This window comes from Nerophis ophidion, linkage group LG05 (assembly GCF_033978795.1).
Source record: "Nerophis ophidion isolate RoL-2023_Sa linkage group LG05, RoL_Noph_v1.0, whole genome shotgun sequence".
Taxonomy (NCBI): Eukaryota; Metazoa; Chordata; class Actinopteri; order Syngnathiformes; family Syngnathidae; genus Nerophis; species Nerophis ophidion.
This window is the reverse complement of record NC_084615.1, coordinates 23,797,937-23,815,462: the sequence shown is the minus strand read 5'-3', so window position 1 is coordinate 23,815,462 and position 17,526 is coordinate 23,797,937. Positions and strand designations below refer to the sequence as shown.

The window sequence follows — 17,526 nt, the reverse complement described above, 5'->3', positions numbered from 1 at the left end:
GTGATCAGCAAAAAACCCAGAGATAGCAGCCAATTTCCAATGGTTTATTTAGGATTTTTGAATTTCAAGGCAAAAATTGTCCAAGGACTAAGCATTTGTGGTATCATGGCGTGCATAGCTCCCTTCAAAGAGGTAGACTAGGTTTTGATTCCCAGCCAATGCATGGCTTGCGGTATTTTGGCAAAGTCCAGTCAGTTTAAATTTGTTATTCAATTATTAATCAGCAAAAAACCCAGAGTTAGCAGCCAATTTCCAATGGTTTATGTAAGATTTTAGAATTTCAAGGAAAAAGTTAATGACGCACTAAGCATTGGTGATATAGTGGTTAGCATAGCTGCTTTCCAAGATGTTGACCTGGGTTTTATTCCCAGCCAATTCATGGCATCCATTCTTTGATATCAGAAGATTGTTGAATATAGTTCTCTCTCCGCCATCTGATACTCTGTAGGTTGTGGCGGTGCTGGATGCGGAGAAGGCGTTCGGTAGGATGGAGTTGTCAGGCTTGTCCCAAAAACCCAGAGATAGCAACCATCTTCCAATGGTTTATTTAAGATTTTAGAATTTCAAGGAGAAACTGAACCGAACACTAGGCATTGGTGGTATAGTGGTTAGCATAGCTGCCTTCCAAGCAGTTGACCTGGGTTCGATTCCCAGCTAATGCATAGCTTGAGATTTTTTTGGTAACGTCCAGTCAGTTGAAAGTTGTTTTTTAACTATTAATCGGCAAAAAATAACAGAGATAGCAGCCAATTTCAAATGGTTTATTTAAGAATTTAGAACTTCAAGGCAAAATTTAACAAAGGACTAAGTGTAGGTGGTATAGTGGTTGGCATAGCTTCCTTCCAAGCAGTTGACCTGGTTTCGATTCCCAGCCAATGCATGACTTGTAATGTTTTGTCAATGTCCAGTCAGTTTAAAGTTGTTATTTGAATATTGATCAGCAAAAAACCCAGATATAGCTGCCAAACGCTAATGGTTAATTTAATATTTCAGAACGTAAAGGCAAAGATTAACAGCGGCCTAAGCATTGGTGGTATAGTGGTTCACATGGCTCCCTTCCAAGCTGTTGACCTGGGTTCGATTCCCAGCCAATACATGGCTTGTGTCATTTTGGTAAAGTCCAGTCAGTTTAAAGTTGTTATTTAACTGTTATTCAGCAAAAAACCCAGAGATAGCAGCCAATTTTCAATGGTTTGTTTAAGATTTTAGAATTTCAAAGAAAACATTATCCAAGGACGAAGCATTTGTGGTAACATGGCTAGGATAGCTGCCTTCCAAGAGGTAGACTAGGTTTTGATTCCCAGCCAATGCATGGCTTGAGTTATTTTTGAAAAGTCTAGTCAGTTGAAAGTTGTTTTTTAACCAATAATTGGCAAAAAACCCACAGATAGCAGCCAATTTCCAATGGTTTATTTAAGATTTGAGAATTTCAAGGCATAAATTAACCATGGACTAAGCTTTGGTGGCACAGTGGTTGGCGTAGCTCCCTTCTAAGAAGTTGACTTGGGTTACATTCCCAGTCAATGCATTGCTTGAGTTGTTTTGACAATGTCCAGTCAGTTGAAAATTGTTATTTAACTATTAATCAGCAAAAAAATCCAGAAATAGCAGCCAATTTCCAATGGTTTATTTAAGATTTTAGAATTTCAAGGCAAAGGTTAAGCAAGGCCTAAGCATTGGTGGTATAGGGGATAGCATAGATGCCTTCCAGACAGTTGACCTGGGTTCGATTAACAGCGTGGCTTGAGTAATTTTGGCAACGTCCAGTCAGTTGAAAGTTGTTATTTAACTATTAATCAGCAAAAACCCAGAAATAGCGGCCAATTCCCAATAGGTTATTATAGATTTTAGAGTTTCAAGGCAAAAATTATCTAAGGACTAAACTTTGGTGGTATTGTGGTTAGCATATAAGCCTTCTATGCAGTTGACCTGTGTTTGATTTACGGCCAATGCATGGCTTGCGGTATTTTGGCAATATCCAGTGGTTTAAAGTTCTTATTTACCTTTTAATCCGCAAAAAAAATTCAGAAAAAGAAGAAATTTTAACCCCGAAATTTCAGAATTTCGAGGTTAAAATTATCCAGGAAGTATGCATTGGTGATAAAGTGGTTAGCATAGCGTCCTTCCAATTAGTTGACCTGGGTTTGATTCCCAGCCAATGCATGGCTTGTGGTAGTGTGGCAATGTCCAGTCAGTTTAAAGTTGTTATTTGAATATTGATCAGCAAAAAACCCAGATAAAGCAGTAAAATTCCAATGGTTTGTTGAAGATTTTAAAATTTCAAGGCAAAAATCAACAAAAGCCTAAGCATTGGGGGTATAGTGGTTAGCATAGCTTCCTTCAAGCAGTTGACCTGGGTTTGATTCCTAGCTTATACATGGCTTGTGATGTTTTTGAAATGTCCAGTCAGTTTAAAGTTGTTATTTACTTATTATTCAGCAAAAAAAAACAGAGGTAGCAGCCAATCTTCAATGGTTTGTTTATGATTTTAGATTTTCAAGGCAAACATTATCCAAGGACTAAGGATTTGTGGTATCATGGCTAGCATAGCTGCCTTCCAAGAGGTAGACTAGGTTTTATTCCCAGCCAATGAATGGCTTGAGTTATTTTGGCAATGTCCAGTCATTTGAAAGTTGTTTATTTTAGAATAGAATACAATAAAATAGAATCGAATAAAATAAAATAAAAAAGTACTTTATTGATCCATGGGGGAAATTCAGCATAACCATTAATCGTCAAATAAACCCAGAGATACCAGCCAATTTCCAGTGGTTTATTTGAGATTTTAGGATTTTAAGGCTAGCATAGCCTAGCAACTAAGCATTGGTGGTACAGTGGTTAGCATAGCTCTCTTCCAAAGAGTTGACTTGGGTTAGATTCCCAGCCAATGCATGGCTTGTGCTGTTATGGGAATGTCCAGTCAGTTTAAAGTTGTTTTTTAACAATTAATCAGCAAAAAACCCAGAAATAGCAGCCAATTTCCAATGGTTTATTCAAGATTTTAGAATTTCAAAACAAATATTATCCAAGGACTAAGCATTTGTGGTATCATTGCCAGCATAGCTTCCTTCCAGTCGGTTGACCTGGGTTTGATTCCAAGCAAAAAACCCAGAGGTAGCAGCCAATTTCCAGGAGATGGTATATCATTGGTGGTATAGCTGCCTTCCATGCAGTTGACCTGTATTTCGATTTCTACCCGTTGCATGGCTAGTGGTGTTCTGGCAATGTCCAATCAGTTTAAAAATGTTATTTAACTATTACTCAGCAAAAAAAAAAAACAGATAGCAGCCAATTTCCAATGGTTTATTGAAGGTGTTTTAATTTCAAGGCAAACATTATCCAAGGACCAAGCATTTTTGGTATAATGGCTTGCATAGCTGCCTTCCAAGAGGTAGACTAGGTTTTGATTCCCAACCAATGCATGGCTTGAATTAATTGGCAACGTCCATCAAGTCGGTTGAAAGTTGTTATTGAACTATTAATCAGCAAAAAAAAAAACAGAGATAGAAGTCAAATGCTAATGGTTTATTTAAGATTTTAGAATTTCAAGGCAAAAATTACTCAACTTTTAGCTCAACGGTCGATTCCCAAAATTAGACTACCCGATTGTAATTTTACTTCCGATCCATTGGACATTAAAAAGTGTTTTTCCGAATTTTACACTAAATTAAACACTTCTGGGCAGCACAGTTGAGAGGGGTTACTGCGTCTACCTCACAATACAAAGGTCTTGAATAGTCCTGGGTTCAATCCCAGTCTCGGGAGCTTTTTGTGTGGAGTTTGCATGTCCTCCCCGTGATTGCGTGGGTTCCCTTCGGGTACTCCGGCTTCCTCCCACCTCCAAAGACAAGCACCTGGAGATAGGTTGATTGGCAACACTAAATTGGCCCGAGTGTGTGAATGTTGTCTGTCTATCTGTGTTAGACCCTGTGATGAGGTGGAGACTTGTCCATTGTGTATGCCGCCTTCCGCCCGATTGTAGCTGATATAGGCACCAGCGCCCCTCCCGCGACCCCAAGGGAATAAGCGGTAGGAAATGGATGGATATACACTTCCAAATGCTCTCCTGTCTCCGCATTTTTCCCCAACCCCCTCGATTCATTTACATATGCTTGCATTGATGTAAACATTGCCAGGGAGCTGGGTCGACCAGTCTCTTCGTCAGAGATACAGGAGGCAATTCGATCTATGCAAAATGGAAAGTCGCCCAGCCCTGATGGCTTCACAGTTGAATTTTAAAAGGCTTATTCATTACTGTTATCCCCCATTTTAGCAAAAATCTTCAATCATTTCTTCAACGCCGGCTGTTTACCAAAGACTCCGTCATAAGCTTCCGTTTCATTACTTCTTAAGAAAGACAGGGATGCTACCTCTTATGGTAACTACAGACCGATTTCACTTTTGAACGTGGACTGCAAGATTCTGGCGAAAGTTCTCTCTATATGTCTCCAAGCCTGGATGCCCTCAATAATTTCGGCTGATCAGACAGGTTTCACGCTGGGGAGGCATCCATTCTTTGATACCAGAAGATTGTTGGATGTAATATTTCCCTGTTTGTCTTTATTTCCTGTCAGCGCTTTTATTTTGGTGTTTCCTGCGTGTCTCCCTGAGCGCAGTTTCCCCTCAGCTGCGGCTGATTGGCACCTGCCCACACCTAGTGTCAATCAGCCAGCTGCGAGATAAACCTGCCTTGCCATCTAGTCTGTGCTGGAGTATTGTCGATGTCGATGTCATCACTACCTGTCGGTACTATTTGTCCTTGTCGTGTGGTATTTTAGCAATGTCCAGTCAGTTGAAAGTTGTGATTCAACTATTAATCAGCCAAAAACCCAGAGATAGCAGCCATCTTCCAGTGATTTATTTAAGGTTTTAGAATTTCAAGGAGAAACTGAACCAAGCACTAGGCATTGGTGGTATAGTGGTTAGCATAGCTGCCTTCCAAGCAGTTGACCTGGGTTCGATTCCCAGCCAATGCATATCTTCCGTTTTTTTGGCAACGTCCGGTCGGTTGAAAGTTGTTTTTTAACTATTAATCAGCCAAAAAACCAGAGATAGCAGCTAATTTCTAATGATTTATTTAAGATTTTAGAACTTAAAGGCAAAATTTAACCAAGGACTAAGCATTGGTGGTATAGTGGTTAGCATAGCTTCCTTGCAAGCAGTTGACATGGTTTCGATTCCCAGCCAATGCATGACTTGCAATGTTTTGTCAATGTCCAGTCAGTTTAAAGTTGTTATTTGAATATTGATCAGCAAAAAAACAAGATAAAGCTGCCAAATTCTAATTAGATTAGACTAGATTAGATAGTACTTTATTTATTCCGTCAGAAGAGTTCCTTCAGGAAAATTACAATTTTCAGCACAATCCCATTCAAGATCAGACAAACATTACAGGGAGACAGAACAGGATCGCTGACGGGTCTGCCGGCTTCCAGCGCCCCTTACAAAAAAAGATGAAATACAGGTAAACAAGGTAAAAATACAGGTAAAAAAATCGGTCTTAGCCTGGGCCTTGGAGAGGGGGTGCAGACTGAGGCCAAGGGAAAAAAAAAAAAAACAACAACAACTCATAGCCATAGTACACATCCCTCTTCCATGTGTGTAAGAGGGAAACATCAAACATCAAAGAACACAGAGGATATTAAAGACAGATGGTTTATAATGGACCCCGAAAGGGAATAAGCGGTAGAAAATGGATGGATGGATGGGTTTATAATGGTTTATTACATATTTTAGAATGTAAAGGCAAAGATTAACAAAGGGCTAAGCATTGGTGGTATAGTGGTTAGCATGGCTGCCTTCCAAGCAGTTGACCTGGCTTCGATTCCCAGCCAATGCATGGCTCGTGTCGCTTTTGGTAAAGTCCAGTCAGTTTAAAGTTGTTATTTAACTGTTATTCAGCAAAAAACCCATAGATAGCAGCCAATTTTCAATGGTTTGTTTAAGATTTTAGAATTTCAAAGAAAACATTATCCGAGGACGAAGCATTTGTGGTATCATGGCTAGGATAGCTGCCTTCCAAGAGGTAGACTAGGTTTTGATTCCCAGCCAATGCATGGCTTGAGTTATTTTTGAAAAGTCTAGTCAGTTGAAAGTTGTTTTTTAACCAATAATTGGCAAAAAACCCACAGATAGCAGCCAATTTCCAATAGTTTTTTTAAGATTTTAGAATTTCGAGGCATAAATTAACCATGGACTAAGCGTTGGTGGCACAGTGGTTGGCGTAGCTGCCTTCCAAGAAGTTGACTTGGGTTACATTCCCAGTCAATGCATGGCTTGAGTTGTTTTGACTATGTCCAGTCAGTTGAAAATTGTTATTTAACTATTAATCAGCAAAAAAATCCAGAAATAGCAGCCAATTTCCAATGGTTTATTTAACATTTTAGGATTTCAAGGGCAAACGACAATCACGGACTAAGCATTGGTGGTTTAGTGGTTAGCATAGCTACCTTCCATGCAGTTGACCTGTATTCGATTGCCGGCCACTGCATGGCATGTGGTGTTTTGGCAATGTCCAGTCAGTTTAAAGTTGTTTTTTAACTATTAATCATCAAAAAACACAGAGATAGCAGCCAATTTCCAATGGTTTATTTAGGATTTTTGAATTTCAAGGCAAAAATTGTCCAAGGACTAAGCATTTGTGGTATCATGGCTTGCATAGCTCCCTTCAAAGAGGTAGACTAGGTTTTGATTCCCAGCCAATGCATGGCTTACGGTATTTTGGCAAAGTCCAGTCAGTTTAAATTTGTTATTCAATTATTAATCATCAAAAAACCCAGAGTTAGCAGCCAATTTCCAATGGTTTATGTAAGATTTTAGAATTTCAGGGAAAAAGGTAATGACGCACTAAGCATTGGTGATATAGTGGTTAGCATAGCTGCTTTCCAAGCTGTTGACCTGGGTTTTATTCCCAGCCAATTCATGGCATCCATTCTTTGATATCAGAAGATTGTTGAATATAGTTCTCTCTCCGCCATCTGATACTCTGTAGGTTGTGGCGGTGCTGGATGCGGAGAAGGCGTTCGATAGGGTGGAGTTGTCAGGCTTGTCCCAAAAACGAAGAGATAGCAGCCATCTTCCAGTGGTTTATTTAATATTTTAGAATTTCAAGGAGAATATAGTAGTATAGTGGTTTGCATAGCTGCCTTCCAAACAGTTTACCTGGGTTTGATTCCCAGCTAATACATAGCTTGAGTTATTTGGGCAACATCCAGTCAGTTGAAATTTGTTTTTTTAACTATTAATCGGCCAAAAAACCCCAGAGATAGCAGCGTATTTCAAATGGTTTATTTAAGAGTTTAGAACTTCAAGGCGAAAGACAACAAAGGACTAGGCATAGGTGGTATAGTGGTTAGCATAGCTTCCTTCCAAGCAGTTGACCTGGGTTCAATTCCCAGCCAATGTATAATTTGTGATGTTTTGGCAATGTCCAGTCAGTTTAAAGTTGTTATTTGAATATTGATCAGCAAAAAACTCAGATTAACCTGCAAAAATTCCAATGGTTTATTTAAGATTTAAAATTTGAAATGCAAAAACCTAACAAAGGACTAAACATTGGTGGTATAGTGGTTAACATAGCTGCCTTCCAAGCAATTGATCTGGGTTAAATTCCCAGCCAATGCATGGCTTGGGATGTTTTGGTAATGTCCAGTCAGTTTAAAGCTGTTATTTAACTATTTCTCAGCAAAAAATCCAGAGATAGCAGCCAATTTCCAATGGTTTGTTCAAAAATGTTAAATATCAAGGCCAAACTTATCGAAGGACTAAGCATTTAAGGTATCATAGCGAGCATAGCTGCCTTCCAAGAGGTAGACTAAGTTTTGATTCCCAGCCAATGCATGGCTTGAGTTATTTTGGCAATGTCCAGTCAGTTGAAAGTTATTTTTGTGAAGACTCTTCTTCGGCATGGTAATGCCGGTGTAGTTTTCCCGTGGATGCGTCGAAGCAGAACACAGCAAAGGTAAGATATAAGGTATTTATTTAATAACAAAAGGCTATGAACAAAAATACTGGTGTAAAGAGAAAAAGTAAACAAAAGACGCTAGCGTGAAAGCTAGGATAAAACACAAGGAAAACTAAAACTTGGTACGAGGACACAAAAGAGTAAACAAAACATTCAGCATGAAAGCTAGAAAATAAAGTGGCTTGGCGTGAGAGCTAGCGAGAAAATACATACATAGAATGATGAGAGTCGTCACTGTTGCGCGTGGGCAAATTAGGATCCGAGAATGAGTAAACAGAAAAGGTGAGCTTAAATAGGAGGGTGAAAATTAGTAGCAGGTGTGCGGGGCGAGACTAGCAGGTGGACTGATGTGTAACCATAGTGATGGACAAAAACAGGAAATAAACGGGTCAGACTGAGAATGAAAAAACAAACACGTGAAGATCTGAGCAGCAGATCGCAACAGTATTCCCCCCCAACAAAAGACAGATACCAGATGTCTTAAAAAACAAACAAAAACTTGAACCCCCTCCCCAAAACCAGAAAGTTCACAAACGAAGGGAGGGCGGAGGGAGGCCACGGTGGAGGTCGCCAGATCGCATGTCCCCGAATCCACATCATGTGGCGGCGGCGGGTGGAACGCTGCTGCCGAAAAAGTTTTGGCGGGCGACCTCGAAAAGGCCACATTAGTGGCCGCCTCGCAGGATGAGGTGCCCGGCGAGGCGGACGACCCGGGCACGGCCACATCCGTGGCCGACATGGAGGAGGGAGTGTCTGGCGAGGAGGATGACCTCGCAGAGGCCACGCCCGTGGTCGACGTGGTGGACGACGCCTCAGCACCGAAATCCCAGCAGGCTTGGAAGCAGCAGACGAGGGTGCGGGGACTGCAGCCAAAGTAGGCCCGAGTGCAGCTGGCGAGGATGATGCGGGTGCTGCAGCCGCAGGAGTCGTCGGAGGCGGCCTGGGAGCCGCAGGAGTCGTCGGAGGCGGCCTGGGAGCCGCAGGAGTCGTCGGAGGCGGCCTGGGAGCCGCAGGAGTCGTCGGAGGCGGCCTGGGAGCCGCAGGAGTCGTCATCGACTTGAATGCAGGCGTAGTCGTCGGTGGTGCTGGTGTGGGTTCCAGCCCCGTCGTCGACGCTGGTGTGGGCTCCAGCCCCGTCGTCGACGCTGGTGTGGGCTCCAGCCCCGTCGTCGACGCTGGTGTGGGCTCCAGCCCCGTTGTCGGCGGTGCTTGGCGGCGCGGAGCTGGCACCGGTGCTTGGCGGCGCGGAGCTGGCACCGGTACCTGTCGTGGTGCTGGTACCGGAGTGGGCTCCAGCTTACGAACTGGTGCTAGAGTGGGCTCCAGCCTTGGAGTTTGTGCTGGCGTGAGAACCAGTTTAGAGTCTGAAACTGGCGTGAGAACAAGGCTAGAAACATTTTCTGGTGTGAAAACCAGGCGAGAGTCTAATTCTGGCGTGAAAACCAGGTCAGAGTCATGTGCTGGTGTGAGAACCAGACTGGGAGCAGTGCAGAACACCGGTGGTGGAGGACGTGCTGGAGGTAATGACCTCGCGAGTCTGAACACCGGTGGAGGAGGTCTACTTGGCCCTTGAGACTTGGCCGGGGGAAACACAAGTGGAGGTCTACTGGGAGGAGCTAAGCGTTTAGCGGGCCGAAAAACAGGTAAAGGTGGCCTACATGGAGGTTTTTGTTTAGCAGTTTTAAGAACAGGCAGCGTCTGCGCTACCTCCGCAACACAGCTATAGGCCATAGCCCCCCCCTCCAGACGGGAATCCCAGACCCGTTCCCTGTGGTCAGGGACTGACCTTAAGGGAGGGTGGTGGGAGGTCTGGAGGCGGGCAGATTCCTCCCCTTTAAATTGTGCAGGTTTATAAGGTGGGATAGAAGAAACAGTTGAATGAGACTGACTAGAATAAAAAGAAAAAATATTCTGATCATTCTGTATCTTGTCATAAATGTTATTGATATTCGAAAAAGGTTGGGAATGAGAATTACTGTCCACAATATAAAAATCTTGTGAAAAAATGTCATCAACAGAGGGCGGTGTTGCGTCACCGGTGGGCGTTCCCCAAATGTCATCGCTTGTGTCAGAAAAAGTGTCACGGCAGCTGAAGGAATGATTTGAAAAAAAACAAGCAGGATTACCGGTAATGACGGGTGAATCCTGGACGGGGTGAAACTTGCTGTGTCCATGGGGAGGAATAAGTGGTGCTGGAACATTACTGCCGCGCGGGGGACCTCTCCACTGGACCCCCCGCTTCTTCGGGGCAGCGCGAACGGCTTCGGAGGAGACTTCAGGCCCACAGTCGAGTCTTTCCTGCTCCCATGCCATGAGCTCCAACCACAACCCTAAGTCGAAGGGTTCCTCCCGTGGTTTCGACGCAGAAAAACATCTTGATGCTCGGATCCTACTGTGAAGACTCTTCTTCGGCATGGTAATGCCGGTGTAGTTTTCCCGTGGATGCGTCGAAGCAGAACACAGCAAAGGTAAGATATAAGGTATTTATTTAATAACAAAAGGCTATGAACAAAAATACTGGTGTAAAGAGAAAAAGTAAACAAAAGACGCTAGCGTGAAAGCTAGGATAAAACACAAGGAAAACTAAAACTTGGTACGAGGACACAAAAGAGTAAACAAAACATTCAGCATGAAAGCTAGAAAATAAAGTGGCTTGGCGTGAGAGCTAGCGAGAAAATAAATACATAGAATGATGAGAGTCGTCACTGTTGCGCGTGGGCAAATTAGGATCCGAGAATGAGTAAACAGAAAAGGTGAGCTTAAATAGGAGGGTGAAAATTAGTAGCAGGTGTGCGGGGCGAGACAAACAGGTGGACTGATGTGTAACCATAGTGATGGACAAAAACAGGAAATAAACGGGTCAGACTGAGAATGAAAAAACAAACACGTGAAGATCTGAGCAGCAGATCGCAACAATTTTTTCACTATTAATCAGCAAAAAACCCAGAGAGAGCAGCCAATTCCCAATAGGTTATTCTAGATTTTATAAATTCAAGGTAAAAAATAATTCAAGAATTAAGCATTGTTGGTGTTGTGGTTAGCATATAAGCCTTCCAAGCAGTTCATCTGTGTTCGATTTATGGCCAAGGCATGGCTTTCAGTATTTTGGCAATGTCCAGCGGTTTAAAGTCGTTATTTAACTATTAATCAGCAAAAAAAATACAGAAATAGCAGCCAATTTCAAATGGTTTAATTAACATTTTAGAATTTTTTAAGGCAAAAAACAAACTCAAGGTATATTCATTGGCGGTACTGTGGCTAGAATAGCTTCCTTTTAGGCAGTTGATCTGGGTTTTATTCTCAGCCACTGCATCGCTTGAGTTTTTTTTGGCAACATCCAGTCTGTTGAAAGTTGTTATTTAACTATTAATCAGCAAAAAACCCAGATAGGGCACCACATTTCCAGTGGTTTATTTGAGATTTTAGAATTTCAAAGCAAAAAATTGAAGCCTTCCAAGAGGAAGACTAGGTTTTGAATCCCAGCCAATGCATGGCTTGAGTTATTTTGGCAACGTCCAGTCCGTTAAAAGTTGTTTTTTAACTATTAATCTGCAAAAAACCCAGGGATAGCAGCCAATTTCCAATGGTTTATTTCAGACTTTAGAATTTCAAAGCAAAAATTATCGAAAGGGTAAGCATTGGTTGTATAGTGGGTAGCATGGCTGCCTTCTAAGCAGTAGACCTGGTTTTGATTCCCAGCCAATGCACGGCTTGTGATATTTTGGTAAAGTCCAGTCAGTTTAAAGTAGTTTTTTAGTTATTAATCAGCAAAAAACCCAGAGATAGCAGCCAATGGTTTATTTGAAGATTTTAGAATTTCAAGGCAGACATTATCCAAGGACTAAGCATTTTTGGTATCATGGCTAGCATAGATGCCTTCCAAGAGGTACACAAGGTTTTGAATCCCAGCAAAGGCATGGCTTAAGTTATTTTAGACACGGCCAGTCAGTTGAAAGTAGTTCTTTAACTATTAATCGGCAAAAAAAACAGAGATAGCAGCCAATTTCCAATGGTTTATTTAAGATTTTAGAATTTCAACGCAAAAGTCAATTATGGACTAAGCTTTAGTGGTTGGCATAGCTACCTTCCAAGCAATAGACCTGGATTTGATTCCCAGCCAATGCATGACTTGTGATGTTTAGGCAACGTTCAGTCCGTTGAAAGTACTTATTTAAATATTAATCAGCAAAAAACTGCGAGATGGCGGCCATTTTCCAAAGGTTTATTTAAGATTGAAGAATTTAAAGGCAAAGATTAACAATGGCCTACTGAAATGAGATTTTCTTATTTAAACGGGGATAGCAGGTCCATTCTATGTGTCATACTTGATCATTTCGCGATATTGCCATATTTTTGCTGAAAGAATTTAGTAGAGAACATTGACGATAAAGTTCGCAACTTTTGGTCACAAATAAAAAAGCCTTGCCTTTACCGGAAATAGCAGACGATGACATCACCGGTGTGAGGGCTCCTCACTTCCTCACATTGTTTATAATGGGAGCCTCCAGCAGCAAGAGCTATTCGGACAGAGAAAGCGACAATTTCCCCATTAATTTGAGTGAGGATGAAAGATTCGTGGATGAGGATATTGATAGTGAAGGACTAGAAGAAAAAAAAAAGGAAGAAAAAAAAAGGCGATTGCATTGGGAGCGATTCAGATGTTTTTAGACACATTTACGCGGATAATTCTGGGAAATCCCTGATCTTTCTATTGTGTTGCTAGTGTTTTAGTGAGATTAAATAGAACCTGATAGTCGGAGGGGTGTGTCCACGGGTGTCTTGACGCCAGTCTCTGAGGGAAGTCACGGCAGCTGCATGGACGGCACAATCTCCGCTGATCTTCGGTAAGAGGCGACTTTTTACCACAGTTTTCTCACCGAAACCCGCTGGTTGACAAAGTGGTCGGAACCAAGTTCGCTTGACCACTCTGATCCATAGTAAAGCTTCACCTCCGGCAATTTTAAACAAGGAAACACCACTAGTCCTGCACTTTGTGGATGAAAAGTGGTTTTTGAGATCAATGTGGAATAATGATCCTATATTCTTGATCAATTGATTTACAAAATTAAGGTCCATTGTCACTGTGTAGATTTAGCAATACCATATTTTGGTAGTATATCTTTGTATAATGCTTTTGCTACTGTCAGCGCATCTTTAGGAAATATTTCTACCCATTTTGAAAATGCATCTACTATGACCAGACAATAGTGTTTTTTTCCCTCCTATTTTGTTAAAAAAAAATCCATGCATACAAGTTGGAACCGGTGTTGTGGTTTGGGGAATTGGCCTCGTTGTGGGCGCATATTCCCTTGTGGATTGTGCTTCGCATAGGTCATGCATGACCTCCAAAATGTGTTTTAGTTTTTTTGAATAAGAATAAAAGCCGTGGGTAGTATAGTACTTCTGTATAAAGTTCATCATCTCTCCTGTTGAGACATGAGTACAACCATGGCTCAATAATGCTGCCCATTTATACAGATTTTTTGGTAAGATTGGTTCATTGTCTGGACATACATAGATGTCTTCTTTGTTCAATGTGGCTCTGTTTTTTTTCTTTTTTCCATTTATTTTTTTATTTACAGTACTTTGTTGTTGTATGTCTTTTAGTACATCATTATTCATGTCGCTAGTTTGTAGTTTGAAAAACTTGTATTTCTTCCTCTGCTGTTTGTTTTGCTGTTTTGTCCGCAAACACATTTCCTAGTGATATTGCATCCGTTCCATTGGTGTGTGCCAAAAAATTTTCATATTGCTATTTTAGCTGGTAACTGATCGGTTTTTAATACTTATTTTAATAGTTCTCCATGTGGTTACAGGTTTCCCTGTTGACGTTATCATTCCTCTATTTTGCCAGTGCTGTGCAAATTTGTCCACTGTTGAGAATGCATATTGCTATCTGTGTGTATTGTAACCCTTTGATCTTTCATTAATTTACATGCTTTAGTGCTACTAGTTGTGCACCTTGCATTGAGTAGTTTGATGGTCATTTAATAGCTTACAAAACTTTAGTTGCTGTAACAACCGCACACCCCATTTTTTTTTTTCTTTCACAGAATACTGCTTCAGCTTCTGAATTCCACTCTACAGGTGTTGACAGTTTTAGATATTTGTCATACATTAACTTACTTAACGGAGGTACTGTATCAGCGTAATTTGGTATCCGACTTCTACAGCAATTAGTTAACCCTAGAAATTATATAATTTGCTTCTTTGTTTGTGGTTTTGCCGCTTGTAGAGCTGCTGTTTTTCTGCTTCCCACAATACTGTGTCCATCTTTGTTTAGAGAATGTCCTAGATATTTTACTCCTCTTTTGCATAATTGGACTTATTTTTAGTTTACTTTGTCTTTCACTATGTAGATGATTTAATAACGCTATTGTATCTTTTTTTACCGGTTACCTTATCCCATGACGCTAATAATGCGCCATCTACATATATCAGGACTTTTGTCTTCCTCCTGGAGGGTCGAATTTGTACATGCTTGAATGCATTGCTTGTGAATAGATTGTTGGACTTTCTGCTTATCCTTGAAATAGTCTTGTATAGGTGTATCTTTTCCCTTTATAAGTAAATATTGACGTTCTTTATGTATTTGTATCGAGAAGAATGCATTACTGATATCAATCATTGTGAAATGCGTTGCATCCATTCTTAGACTGTTCAACAATGTGTATGGATCTGGTACACATGGTGCATGTTGTATCACTACATTTTTTATCGCTTGTAGGTCTTGTACCATTCGCCATCCCCCTGAGGGTGGTTGCTTTTTACAGGAAATATTGGGGTATTACATGGTGAATCCTCACATTCTATTATAAGTTCTGCTTTGATACAGGGTTTTATTCCTTCTAATGCATCTGGTTTTAGTGGATATTGTTTTATGCATGGTCTATATTCTGTTCTTGATCTGATCCTGCATATGATGTTTAAAATCACAGCATTGATTGTCCTAATAAACACTAAATCAATATTTCTAATTTAAATGTTATACTAAACTTTCATTGTATGGCGGTGGCTTTTGTAATTTGTTTAACGCTGATCTACGTTTTGTTATTATTGGAGCGCTGGGTGTGGCGGCTTCTGTCTGTACTTCTTCCTCACTATCTTCCCTTACACTCTGCCTATTTCTTCTCTTAACTGGGCCTGTCTAATCATCTTCTACTCTATGAAACGTAAGCATTTCGTCTCTCTTAGCCCTTTCTTTTTCTTTCCCTTTCTTTCTGTTCCTTAGCACTTTGAGCCATCCTAATCCAATTCTCCAAGTGTTCCCACCCCATTCCGGCCAGTTTCTTTTTGTAATTATCCCCAGCTTTAATATAATTTGAGGCGTCCGGTAAATTCATGTTTTGAAATCCAGTCATCGAAACATTTCAGTAAGTCTGGATATGTTTTTTCTACTGCTTTCCAGTCTTTACATTTTAAACTCTTTCTTTGGACTCCTTTTTCCCATTTTGAGAACTTCGAGTAAGTGAAGTGAATGATGATTTATATAGCGCTTTTTCTCTAGTGACTCAAAGCGCTTTACATAGTGAAACCCAATATCTAAGTTACATTTAAACCCGTGTGGGTGGCACTGGGAGCAGGTGGGTAAAGTGTCTTGCCCAAGGACACAACGGCAGTGACTAGGATGGCGGAAGCGGGGATCGAACCTGCAACCCTGCAACTGAGCTATACCGCCCGTTGTCCCCTACAGAACCGAACTTATAAATATTACTTTTGTCTTTGTTGTAAGATAGTGTTTTTATTTATTATTGTGGTACACACTGTCAGTGTTTTTTCCCCAGTGGAAATGTATTGCCTATTAGAGCTTCCACAATAACCCACTATTACTTCTCACAACTTTAGTATGGAGTGATAGCCTCATGGCGATTACTCCCACATACTCTCACGTTCACAACTTTCAAACTCGTTTCACTGACTTTTCAGTTTTCTTGTGGACTCCGCCGCCCTCCAGAACATTGGCCTCTTCTCTAGAATTTTCGTTTTTTACGTGAACTCCACTATCCTTAATTCGGCTTATTTTCAATGTAGAATTTATGAAATTTTCAGTTTCAATTTTCAGTTTTTATGTGGACTCTGCTGTCCTTAATTTGGCTTATTTTCAATGTTGGATTTTACTGAATTTTCAGTTTTTGTGGACTTCGCCGTTCCGATCCTTGGGCTTTTTTACCTGTTAGAGCCTAGGATTTACAGGGTTTGTCTATGCCTCGTAACCCTTAGTCACACACTTTTTCTACGTAATTTAAAATGCACTGACTGAAATCTGCATTCCTTCCTCGTGTCTTCGGCATTTCCCGTCAATCGTCAGATGCCAGCCAGCGTGAAGAAAAGCAGCTCCTCAATGGGGATGGTTTGCCATGGTCTTCTGATTTTACTCACCCGGCTGGAATCGTCGAAGGACCAAGAAAATGTCAGGTTCAAACACTGATGACATCTATTAAACAGATACGAAGCAGGGAATCATGCAGAGACAAAGTTCAATTTAGCTCATGAGGAGAATGCATGGAGCTGCACACTTAGTCACAATCTCGCCCTACGCTCTAAAGTACAGCTACCACGTCCCTCTAATTATTCAGGAGTTCCCCAGTCAACATCACTGAGGCTGGCTCAAAAGGAGTGGTTTCATATATCTCCGGAACGCACAATACGTGATGGAATGATTTGGGGCCTTGTGATTTTGCCCTGTCTCTGCTTCTTTTGTGTGCTGTTGTCTTGTCTTTGTTGAAGTCCTTGAGGTCCTTGGCTGTTAGCGGGCTAAAACAAAGATAATATCTGCGGCTGAGGCACAGTAGCTAATAACTATCACAGCTTGAGCACAATAGCTAATAACTATCGCAACAGACTTTAAGCATACTAATGTTGTGTGATAACTTAAACATAATTATTCTAACACCAGTCAGTTGAAAGTTGTTCTTTAACTATTGATCAGCAAAAAACCCAGAGATAGCAGCCAATTTCCAAAGTTTTATTTTAGATTTTAGAATTTCGAGGCAAAAAAATCCAAGGACTAGGCATTGACGGTATAGTGTTTAGCATAGCTTCCTTCCAAACAGTTGGCCTGAGTTTGATTCCCGGTCAATGCATGGCATGCGCTATTTTGGCAATGTCCAGTCAGTTGAAAGTTCTTCTTTATTTTTGATTATCAAAAAACCCAAAGATAGCAGCCAATTTAGAATGGTTTATTTTCGATTTTAGAATTTGAAGGCTAACATCAATCAAGTACCAAGCATTGGTGGTATATTGGTTAGCATAGCTGCCTTCCAAGCAGTTGACCTGGCTTCGATTCCCAGCCAATGCATAGCTTGTGGTATTTTGGGAATGTCAGTTTAAAGTTGTTTTTTTATTTTTTGATCAGCAAAAAACCCAGAGATAGGTGACAATTTCCAATGGTTTATTTAAGATTTTAGAATTTCAAGGCAAACATTATCCAAGAACTAAGCATTTGTGGTATCATGGCTAGTAGAGCTGCCTTCCAAGAGCTAGACTTGGAAAGCAGCCATGCATGGCTTTTATTTTGGCAACGTCCAGTCAGTTGAAAGTTGTTATTTAACTATTAATCGGCA

General features: G+C 41.0%; 5 non-coding genes across 5 annotated transcripts; all 5 read left to right on the top strand.

Moving 5' to 3' along the window:
- Positions 1–590: 590 nt before the first annotated feature.
- Positions 591–662, top strand: trnag-ucc (transfer RNA glycine (anticodon UCC)). Its single transcript has one exon. It is a non-coding gene; the product is annotated as a tRNA-Gly (tRNA).
- A 2,158-nt stretch (positions 663–2,820) lies between these two features.
- trnag-ucc (transfer RNA glycine (anticodon UCC)) lies at positions 2,821–2,892 on the top strand. The gene has a single exon. It is a non-coding gene; the product is annotated as a tRNA-Gly (tRNA).
- A 2,012-nt stretch (positions 2,893–4,904) lies between these two features.
- On the top strand, positions 4,905–4,976 carry trnag-ucc (transfer RNA glycine (anticodon UCC)). The gene has a single exon. It is a non-coding gene; the product is annotated as a tRNA-Gly (tRNA).
- A 791-nt stretch (positions 4,977–5,767) lies between these two features.
- Positions 5,768–5,839, top strand: trnag-ucc (transfer RNA glycine (anticodon UCC)). The gene has a single exon. It is a non-coding gene; the product is annotated as a tRNA-Gly (tRNA).
- Positions 5,840–17,189: 11,350 nt separating this feature from the next.
- trnag-ucc (transfer RNA glycine (anticodon UCC)) lies at positions 17,190–17,261 on the top strand. The gene has a single exon. It is a non-coding gene; the product is annotated as a tRNA-Gly (tRNA).
- Positions 17,262–17,526: the final 265 nt, after the last annotated feature.